Raw genomic sequence first — 7,647 nt, forward strand, 5'->3', positions numbered from 1 at the left:
TTGGAAAAAAGCAAATATTGTCCCCTTATTCAAGAAAGGAAATAGACAAAATCCACTCAACTACCGACCAGTATCACTGACCAGTGTTGTAAGCAAGGTATTAGAAAAGCTTATAAGAAAAGCTTGGGTAAATCATCTAGAAGAACACAGTATGATAACAGAGAGACAATTTGGTTTCAGAAAAGGAAAATCATGTGTTACTAATCTGTTGAGCTACTATGACAGAGTAACAAACACAATACAGGAAAGGGAAGGATGGGTGGACAGTATCTATTTAGATTTCAAGAAAGCATTTGACACAGTACCACACCAAAGACTTTTATGGAAACTGTACCATCAAGGAGGAATTCGAGGCAAACTGTTTTGTTGGATGCAAGACTTTCTCATAAAAAGAGATATGAGAACAGTACTATGAGGAAACTACTCATCATGGCAAGAAGTGACTAGTGGAGTACCACAGGGTTCAGTGCTGGCACCAATCATGTTTTTAGTGTATATAAATGATATAAACAGTAACACTGGAAATGAGAGCTATATGAATATGTTTGCAGATTATGCAAAAATACAAAGGAGAATTACTAACACAGACTCTTGTAAAGAGCTACAAGAAGAATTAAATAAACTTCATGAATGGAGTAGTACATGGCAAATGGAATTCAATGTGGACAAGTGTCATGTAATCAAGTTTGGTAAAAGTGGAAAAAGACCTGATTGGGATTATAAGTTAGGAAATAAAACCCTATACACATCAGAAAGAGAGAAAGACCTAGGTTTGATTATCAATAACAGACTATCTCCGGCTGGCCACATCAGCGAGAAGGTACGGAACATGTATACAGTGCTTGCAAATATGAGAATAGCATTCACATACATAAATGAAGACATGCTAAGAAGGATAATAACATCATTCATTAGACCAACCCTGGAATATGCATCAGTAGTCTGGAGTCCTCATCTCAAAAAGCACATAGACAAGATTGAAAAAGTTCAAAGGGCCACTACAAGATGGATACCAAGCTTAAGGGACCTAAGCTACGAAGAAAGACTAAATAAACTGAATCTACCAACACTACAGGAGAGAAGGAAAAGAGGTGACATGATAATGCTATATAAGTGCATATCAGGGAAGGAGAAAATAGACATAAATGATTACTTAACATATGGAGAAGCATCAGCAAGAGGACACTGCAAAAAACTGCATAAGAAGAGAGGTGATAAAGACGTAAGGAAATTCAGTTTCCCAAACAGAGCAATTGATCAATGGAATGCACTACCGAATGAAATAGTGTGTGCCAAAACAATTCACAAATTTAAGGATATGTACGATAAATATGGTTTAAGACACGGGACAGTACGAGCTTGACTCATTCCTGTAAAGATACAATTAGGGAAGAACAATTAGGTAAGAACACAGTACAAAACTCCTCATCTCCCAACCCGTCTGGTCCTGCAGGAAGATCATCGCCACTATTTTTTTTTTTTTTTTTAGATAATGAAAGGAGGAAGGAAAAACAAAGGGAAAAAAATAAGTCCATGTGTCTTAAGGTATCCTCCATTCATCAAATATTTATAACAACTGGATTTGAATTGAAGTGGATTAAATGTTTGTGGGAAACAATTTCCAGGAAGTGAATTCCAGAGAGTAGTAGTTCTGGGGATAAATGAATTTTGATAAGCAGAGGTTCTGCATTGCGGGGGACAGTGTGAATTCATGGGTGCTCCCAGCTGCCCGAGTATTTCGGAAGGAAATGTGAAAGGGAGGAACAATTGAAGCCAGTTCGTCAGAACACTTACGGTAAAAATATCTATAAAATAATGCTAAAGAAGCAACATCTCTATTTACTGATAATGGAGGAAGGTCTTGCGTGATGTCAGGATTATTGATTAATCTAATGGCTTTATTTTGAATTTTGTCCAACTGCCTCAATGCAACCGCTCCACATCCACTCCACAGTGGTGAACAGTATTCGATCTGAGAACGCACATGACTTTTGTATATTGTGGCCGTCTGCTCGTCAGTGAATAACTCACGAACTCTGTACATAAGTCCCAATTTTTTGGAAGCGTTTTTAGCCAGGGATTTAACATAAGCTGTCCAGGTTAGGTTGGGGTTTAGAGTAACACCTAAGATATCAATTGTAGTGAATACAGGAATATTGACATCATTTATAATTATGTGAGAGTCTGAGGGATTCTTCCTGTTGGAGAAATTAATGTATTTAGTTTTCTGAGCATTAAATGAGACCAGATTTGTTTGTCCCCATTGATTAATTTTAGAAAGGTCCTAGTTCAGAGAAATTGCTGTGTTTATTTGGGATCTATAATATCAAATTGTGTAAAGGAGGTACTAAATATAAAAGAACTATGAAGGGTCGAGTCATCAGCATAAGAGTGTATTGGGTTGTGAGTGACAGATAGGAGGTCATTTATATGAATGAGAAAGAGGGTTGGCGCCAAAACTGTTCCCTGAGGTTTGCCAGCATTTATGGAATGAAACTGAGAATAAATTCCATCTACCATGACCCTTATTTTTCTATTATGAAGGTAAGAAGAAATTAGAAGAACCAGTGATGCAAGGCCATAGTGTGACATCTAAGACAATAAGGTCCGGTGCCATACTCTGCCAAATGCTTTTGATATATCTAGTGCTATTGTGTGTGTTTCACCGTGTTGGTCTATTGTTTTGTTAATCTGATGGGTAAGAAGGCAAAGAATGTATACAGCTGAACGTTCTTGTCTAAATCCATACTGCCTATCATTGATTAATTTATTGATTTCTAGATGCTTGATTATGTGTTTGGTAATTAGCATCTCAAAAACTTTACCGAGAATTGAAGTTATTGCAACTGGTCTATAGTTTGATGAATCAGAAGTTGCCCCCTTTTTAGGAACAGGATGGATATTTGTCTCTTTCCAAGAGGGTGGAAACTTGAGGTACGGATGCATAAGCGGAAAAATTTTGCCAAGACAGGAGCCAACACTGAGGAGCAATTTTTAAGAACTATTAAAGGAATTTCATCTGGACCAGTAGCTTTGTCTGCTGAGAGATTCTGTAATACAGCTCGTACGTATCTGGTGTGAATCATGAAAGGAGGTATTTGAGGGGAATCAAAATCAAGTACAGGAATATTGTAATTTTCTGTATTTAGGGTTGAGTTTGTTGAAAAAATGTCAACAAGAAGTTTGGCTTTTCCACGTGGGTCACTTGCTAGATTTCCATTGAGGGACTGTATAGGTGGAATGGAAGAGGTGGTAGTGAAGTTAGTTTTGAATGAATTAAGGGTTGACCAGAATATTTTGTTATCATTTGGGTTGTTTAGTAGTTTGTTTGCCTGTCTATGCAGAAAGTTTGATTTAGAAAAATTGATAATAGTTTTGGCATGGTTTCTGATATTTCTATAATAGTTAAAGGCTACTTTGGTTTTGGTCCTTGTATAAGTGTTATAGGCTATTGTTTTATGTTCTGTTGCTCTAGCACAATTGTAGTCAAACCATTTAGGAGAATTATACCTTTTTCTGTAACTATGATGGGGAATGAATGTTTCCATGCCGACTTTAATAAAATCCTGTATGTGGCCCAATGTGGAATTTGCATCTTGGGAGAAAAAGGAGGTCCAAGGAACATCCATGAAAAAATTATGGAGTTCCTCCTAGTCTACCCTGTCGTAGTGCCATTTAGTCACCACGACCTGTTCAGAGCAGGAGGGTGTGGTAGGTGTTAAACTGGTGGCTTGAATCAGACAATGATCAGTTCAATAGGTGGGGATTTTGATCGGGTTGTACACGGGTGGATTGACTGACTAACTGGGCGAGATTAAATGAGATGAGTCTGCAAATAGCTCACGTTCAAGACCTGAGTCATCAGTTCTGGCTGAATAAGTGAGCCATTCAACATTATGGACATCTAAATCACCCAGAATAGTAACTTCTGATGCAGTATTATGTTGAGGACACTTAGTTGTGAAGACAGAGTCAAATAAACTCGGCTCTGGAGGAGCATTAGGGGAACGATAAACATAACAGAAATGCTTAATTTTACCAAAAGAATTTAATTTGTATATGGAATAGTCGAAATAAGGACAAGTAAATTTAGTAATTTCCTCCAGGGCAATTTCTGATTTAGCAAGGCAACATACGCCTCCTTTGCGTCTGAAATTTTGAATCAAGATATAACCAGGAAAATTAAATCTAGCTAAATCAGAGGTGGAGCTTACTTGTGTCTCTATCAAAAATAGCAGATCAGGGGATTCAAACTGGAGGAAATTTTGAACAGAGTTGATGTTGGAGTGAAGTCCCCTAATATTGTAAAGAAAATTTTACTGCCCTGATGAGCAGATTTAGGGCGCCGCAACACTGAAGGAGGCACAGTCGCTTGATGACGACCGGGAGGGCCCTGTGCAAACGACCTAGCTCTGCCGGTGGTGGTCACCCGAGAAACCCCAACACTAATTCCCAGTAAAGCAGCAGCCATGGTTCTTTTTATGGGGGGGGGGAGAGCAGGGATGTGTTGTGAAATGTGTATGATATGTAATGACAAGATTGGTGCTTTATGGAGAGAGGATAGCTGGTTCAAGGCAATGTGATATAATGTGGATGTGTGTGTTGTGTAAAAAGGGCAGCCTAATGCTCTCTGATGTTTGAGGCAGAAAGATGTGTAACCAGCTACCAAGGCCTAGGAGAGAAAATGGAATCCAGGCTATTCTCTGAGTCTCCCGTTACCTTGGTGGTAGTACTTCCCTGAGCGGGGCTATCTACTCCTACTACTCCCAACACGTACGTGATATTCTTTTTTTGTTTATCTATTTACCTCTATTTATGTCAGTATATTTATGTATACATATATATTGTTATTTGTCTCAACACAAATGACAGGGAAATAAGTACAGCTTTAGTTTCAGTTGCTAGCAACAGGTTTAGTGTTCATGTGTGGTTATATAAAATAGTTGTTGGTATAAAACCAAAGAAAGCGTAGCCAGCAAACATAAAAGTGTTAGTGCGCTATGGGAAACCAGCGTAAGTGAGCGCAGCTGATGGCGGGTCAGCGTGCGGCAAAGTACGCCTTAGTTTTTTGCATTTTTCTTGAAAATATGAGGCCTAGGATCATCGTTCTTTACTGAGAAGAAAGAGAAGGAAATTGTGCAGAGGATGATGAAATAAAAACATAAAGGTGCCGCTGAAAGTTCTTTGCAAACCCTCCCGAATAAAAAAGTCGTTTTCTGTCAATAATGAGTTTTACTTTTTCGCTTATTACTCGAAGACCATACCTTGTATCAAACTGGGACGTGACCCATTCGAAAGCTAATAAAATTATCTTTCCATTGATGCTATAAGATGTAGAGATTGATTAGTAAACATTCGACTTGTGATGTTGGGAAGTGAAATCTATGATCCCAAATGTTTATTCTGAGCACCCTAACGTAGCCTACGTATAGTGTTTTTTCTTTGTTTTTGCTTATCGTGTAGAACAAACATCGGCGAATAGGAATATATGGGTTTTGTGGCAAAAAAATATGTTTGGGTGGTGAAAATAAGCCGAGAATACACATTTTGGGGGAGGCGCCGGCCTGGGGTGAGGGGAGAAAAGCCTGCGTGTCAGAGCCAGGAAACCTTAAAATCTTATCCGCACGCGAAAGGGTTAATGACTTAGTACAAGATGGTATGGAATTTTTCATCCCAAGTCAAGAGTTCACTATAAGATCGGACACCCCAAAATGGTTTGATAGCAATTGTGCCACAGCAACTGCCCAAAAGTCATTAGCATATAACTTTAACTAATAATACATACATCTGAATTACTCAGCCAATTTTAAAATGCTAGAAACTGTGCAAAATCAGTAATAAATCTCCCTAAATCAAATATTCTTCACAACCAAGTATCCAAACTACTAAACAGTCCTTGTGACAATAGAATATTCTGGGCAACTCCCAGTTCTTCCAATATTAACTTTAACAAACTATCACCCATTTCCTCACTAAAATCTCCAGACGGTAATGTTACAAATGATCCGTGTGGTAAAGCGAATATCCTTGTCAGTATAATTGCTAGAAATTCTACGGTAGAGGAAGTCAGCCAGAGTGTCATAGTACTTGAACCTGACTCTACCGAAATTACTCCACTTAAAATACAGACTAGATAGGTAAAATCCATCCTAGACAATTTACCAACCAACAAATTCCAGGCTAAGGTTGTTTTGAAAAAGTGCTCCCCAGAACTTGCTTCTGTTCTAGCTAAATTATTCAGACTATGCATACGTACTTCTTCACTCCCTGGTTCTTGGAAAGAAGCCAATATCAACCCAGTTCCGAAGAAAGGAAGTTCCACTAACCCCTCTGATTACAGACCAATAGCTATCACGTCTTCTAATGGTAAAGTATTTGAAATTGTAACGAATAACACATAGTTAAACATCTTGAACCCAACAGCTTAATTTAGACAGCATGGCTACAGCAATGAAAGATCTACCATTGACATAATCTCCTGACTCATACCATCCATCAATCAAATGACGAACATGGAGAAGCTCATGCAGTAGACCTTGAGATTTCTACAGCTTTTGACAGAGTGTGACACCATTCCCTGCTGTCCAAACTCCCTTTTATGGACTAACGTCTTTTGTTCCTCTTATTTCTTCTTATCTCAGTGACAGAAAGATCAGAATAAAAGTAGATGATGTACTGTATATTCCAATCTCAACTCTATGCATGCCAGTGTGCCACAAGGATTATTTCTGGCTACAACCCTATTCCTATTTCATATTAATGATCTGTTATCTGTCACCTGGAATCCCATCCATTCAAGTACAGATTACTCAACACTTCACACTTCATTCACACTTAAACACGCATTCACAAAGTTTAATATCTCTAACTCACAACTTGGTACAGCCATCTCCATGAATCAAGACTTACCTAGGGTCACTGAATGGGGGCAAAATAACCTTGTCTCATTTAATGCCGGTGAAACCAAATATATTCAGTATACTAATATACAATTATTGCCAGATTCCTATACTACCTTCAGTGCTATTAATATTCCTGTCTCCAAAAGTGATGAAATTCTCAGTGTTTCACTTAACAATGCGCTCAGCTGGATCTCTCGTATCAGATCACTTGCCATAACTGCCTCAAAGATATTTGGATTACTGTACAGAGTTCGTAGCTTCTTTACTGACGGGCAGTTAGCTACAGTTTATAAGAGTCATGTGTGCTCTCAGTTGGAATATTGCTCACCACTGTGGAATGGATGTGGAGAGGTTGCATTAAAACAACTAGACAAAATTCAGACCAAAGCCGTAAGAATTATTAACAACCCTGCCATTACAAATGAACTACCTCCCCTGCAAGTAAGAAGGAATGTTGCCTCCCTTGCATTATTTTACAGAGATTTTTTTGGCAAATGCTCGGACGAAGTTGCGTCCATGGTGCCACCTAGTCTCCATGCCTTCCCTCGTGCTACACAGGCATCTGGTAGTGCTCATGACTGGGATGTCACTCAGCCATATTGCAGAACTTTTGCCCATCAGAATTCTTTCATTCCCCGAAATGCATCTCCATGGAACTCGCTTCCCCAGAGTTGTTTCCCTCCAAATTTCAACCCACAGCTGTTCAAGTCTAACTGTTGCAGATATTTTATGAACAGAGGACATC

Source organism: Coenobita brevimanus, chromosome 30, assembly GCF_032717465.1.
Source record: "Coenobita brevimanus isolate Jiangsu-jjx chromosome 30, ASM3271746v2, whole genome shotgun sequence".
Lineage (NCBI taxonomy): Eukaryota > Metazoa > Arthropoda > Malacostraca > Decapoda > Coenobitidae > Coenobita > Coenobita brevimanus.